Here is a 4,503-nt window from a genome sequence, read left to right on the forward strand (position 1 = left end):
TCCTAGAACAATGCCTGTCCTACGAGAGATGCTCGATGAATAACAATTTATTCATCAAATGGCATAGGAGTTCAGGTTTTTTGCTGGTCTGTTTAAATGCAGGATTCTGCATCACCAAGGTCTCTGATATCTATATATTTTGTCAATGATCCATTTAGCTTCAAGTAAAGAGCATTGATTTTGGAATCAGCCAGATCTGGGTTTTAATCTTGACTTTGACTAGCTATATGAACCTGGGCAAATTATTTAACCTGGGCAAATTATTTAACCCCTATTTCCTCATTTATTATTTTACAGATAACACTTTTCTCATAGGCTAATTTAAGAATTAAATAAGATAATAGATGTAAAAGGCTTAGCGCAAGGCTTAGAACTCAATCAATATAACCCATTAATATTATAGATTAATATTATTGTTATTGTTTGTGCTATTTTTTTTTTATCATGGTTGCACTTTGCCTAGGAACAGTGTGACTTAGCAAACTTACCAGCTGATAACTCTGCTTGATTAAGTATACATTCTATACTCTACAATTCACTTTCACATGTTTACTGAGAGGCCACTAGGAATGAATCTTAAAGGATGGGTGGGGTTTTGAGATACAAGAGATGGATGTGGAAGGACATCTCACACTGCAAAGACAGAGTTAGAATTTCCAGGGATAGCAACTAATTCTATATAACTAGACCATGAGTTACATTCATCCATTTACTTATTTTGAAACCATTTTCCAATTACCTGTGCTGCATGCTGAGAATAAAGAGGAAGAGAATGTGGTCCCTGTCCTCAAGGAACTCAGTCTAGCGAGGGGAAACAGATGTATATTAACACCTTGTGAGAGTTGCTGCTGTAGCATGAGTTACATGAGCATAGAAAAAAAGAAACTACATTTTCCATGTGGGGAAGAAATGAGAGAGAGGCTGAGAACAGAAATGGGACCCATTGCAGAGGCATCAAAGACGAGAGGACTGTTTAATGAAGAAGCACTCATGATTTTTGAATAGGGGAGCAATATGAAGACCAGAAATGGGAAAGGTAAATAAAATACTCCTTCTAGAATGCACCCATACTCACTAATCTTGAGAGCCTGGACTACTATAAAAAAATCAGCAATATCCCTTAATTAAATCAATCCAGAGCCTCCAAAGTTGACCATGGTAGCAGTCTTTTTGTGTGGGAAGGGGCAGCTGGACTTGAAAACACGGCTTTTCCCTCTCTTCCCTCTGGATTTAGCTCCTTGTCCACGGTGGCTGTGCCCACATGTCCTCCAGAGGGTGCTGTTCCCCCTTCAGCTCTAAGAGCAGAGCAGTACTTCTCAACAGTGAGCCAGCCTCAGAATCCCCCGGAAGACTTGTTAACAGGTTGCTGGACCCCACCCCCAGAGTTCCTGATCCTTTCGGTCTGGGCGGGACCTAAGCGTCTGCATTACTACGGAGTTCCCAGGTACATGCTGACGCTGCTGGTCCCACAGACCACACTTTGAGAACCACTGCTCACAGGGACCTAAGACCCTTCTTTGTGTCTTCAGAAGTACACACAGGTGAAACAAGGGCAGGACTTTGAAAGGAGACCTTACTAAAGGCTCAGGAGCAAAACAAGCAAGCAAGCTACCAATCAACCAACCAAACAATAAACAAACACAGAGCTAGACCCAACCAGATCATTTGTGGCTTTAAGTTCTGGGAGTCCTCTGAATTCTGCCTTGCTAACTGAGATCTGGCCTGTCTACCCCAGCCCTTTTCTTCAGGACAGATGCACATGCCCTTATAGAGAAAGAAGTTTTGCCTCACAGCCTTAGCAGAAACAAAGCCAAAGAGAACATAACACAAACTACAACACCAGAGCTGCATAATGTAAATGAGTAAAATACATATAAAATAGCAGGGAGTCTTCATTTCCTTAACAGAACAGTATCTTGTTTATTTTGTAGCTCTCTCTAATTCTTAGGCTAGAGCTTTGTGCCTGGTGTGTGCTTAACGAATCTGTGAAGCGAACAGAGCTTTGATTTACAATAGCTCTTTATGCATAGAAACACAGTCTACTTTACTGATGTTACTCATTTTTTCTTATTCAGCTATATTTATCCAAAGATCCTTGAATCATTTATTATTTTTAACATTGCCACAGCTTTCCAGATAGCATACAAGCTCAATAAATACAGGTATATTCTTCTTCATCTTTATACTATGTCTTCCTTAGATCATTATCTTAGAAAAGTATGGTTAATCACTAGACTTGTTTTTATTTCAGTGCCATGGCTTGTCATGACTATGTGTTGTTTTTAAAGAAAAATATGCATACAATTTCTCCCTTGAAGCTAATCAATGACCATTTACTCTTCAATGCCACCTACAAACTTCTTGGGAACTAAAATTAAACTTTTCCACTTGTTTCTTTCTTATCTTTGTGTGTGTGTGTGTGTGTGTGTGGTTGTGTGCCCCTTACAGATAGAGGACCAGGAAAGCTTCCTCATGTTCTCTTACACAGAAATATTTCCAAAGGCCTAGGGGGTCTTTAAAACATTGACTAAAACAGGAGTAGAAGGGAATGAGGAGTAATGAGAAGAGATGACCATAGCATCTAGATCCCCATTAAAACTTCTCTGTGGACATCACTGGGTTCCAAATAAAGGACAGGATGGGGGGTGGAATGGATAGAAGAGTAATAGAAAGAGTACAGATGAAGCTCCAGCAGCAGCCATGGGCACGCCAGTCTTCTTCTCTGCCCTGCCCTGACACATCTCAGGCAAAAGCCTCACACAGTCCTTAAAAGGATATGGTGGGAAGAAACAGGAGTCACAGGAGGCCTGAGAGAAAGAACAAAAGAAAGTTATGGAGAGTGTGAGCAAATGAATGAGAGGAAGATAGAGAACATGAGAGAGAGAGAGAGAGATTGAGAGAGAGAGAGAGAGAGAGAGAGAGAGAGAGAGATAGAAGGATGAATAACTCTTCCCACCAAGCTACAGATACACTCCTAAAACAACCTCACAAATCCCTCAACCTGGAAGTCCAAGCCTCTATAGGCTGGCTGAATCACCACCCAAGCCTGAAATAAACTGCTTGACCTAGTTCTGAAGAAGATTACTTTTAGCCTTAGTCACTCATGGATTATTCCTTTATACTTTCAGTAGCCACCTGTCTTATGTTCCCAAAGTGATTAATGGACTGAAGTCAGTTTTCTGACATCAAATTTGTGACATCAGCTTCATGTAGTCATGTTTGTGTTTAAAAGACCATTCAGAGGCTCAATAAAATAAAATATGGCCTCAAGATTCTCATCCAGATTCAAACAATTGAAACTAGACCAGATTAAAGAAATGAAAACAAGGAAATCACAAGAAATTAAAATGTGGCAGCTATCTGCCAACCCTTAGCCAGTCAACTCTCATTCTTTCAGGAAGAATAACATCTTGATGAGCAAGGGTCATACTTGCAGATTTTGTGGAACAGAAGGATTTAAGAACTTTTAAACTGATGATGATTTATGAGTAAAGGCAAATGGTTTATCACATTTGTTTCCCATAATTTGTTTCCAGTGAGGAAAACATACCTAAGTAAACTGAGATTCAGAGAAAGAAAATGATACACCAATGATCCCACAGCAAGAACCAGGAAATAGAATCCAGTTCTCCTAGCTCATAGTCTAGTGTTCTTGAAAGTCTGTATGGGCAAAATGTTCGCCCTCAAAAGTTAAGACAAGGAGCTATATCTAATGGTAATCAATACCATTAATCGATCCCCTCTAAAGTGATACCTAAATGTATATTCACCCATAGAAAACATAGTCTTGTTATAAGAAAGTCAAGATCGCTTGGATTTTTTTCCTACAAAGACAATAATATGTAGAGTTGAAAGAAAGATGACAGTTAAGAACCAGATGCTTAGTTCAAAAACAATAGCAGCCAATGCAAATCCTCTTTATTCTTTAATTTCCTCTCAATCACCCTTCATAGAATGTGTCGTTTGTTAAGAAGCAAGGATAGCCAGACTTTTGTTGAAAGCTTCAGGTAGGAAAAACAGAGGCCCAAAACAAACACACAAAAAAGGGACCCAGAGGACACAAGCATAATGTACAAAACAGAATAATAAATTTTTTAAATTATTATCATTTTCAGTGAAACAACAGCTGCTATTTCATTCATAAAAACTGAACAGGGTGCTATGAAAAAGAAACTAATAATAATAATAATAATAATAATAGTCTTGCAAACTCAGAATATGACCAGCAAAATTAAAAATTCTGAAGTATTGGAGTATAAAAATTAAGTAAATCTTTCATAATGTAGAACTATAAAAGACAAAGAGATAGAAATAAGAGAAAAGACAATAGACTTAGAGGAGAAATCAAAGATATCTATCAAGTGACTACTAGTAGTTCCAGAAAAAGTAAACCAATAAAATGGGAGGAATAAAATTATCAAAGAACTAATATAAAAAAAAAAAAAAATCAATCCAGAATAGTAGAACATAAATTTCCAACTTGAAAGAGCTTACAAACTGCCA

Source organism: Pteropus vampyrus, unplaced genomic scaffold, assembly GCF_000151845.1.
Source record: "Pteropus vampyrus isolate Shadow unplaced genomic scaffold, Pvam_2.0 Scaffold186, whole genome shotgun sequence".
Classification (NCBI taxonomy): Eukaryota; Metazoa; Chordata; class Mammalia; order Chiroptera; family Pteropodidae; genus Pteropus; species Pteropus vampyrus.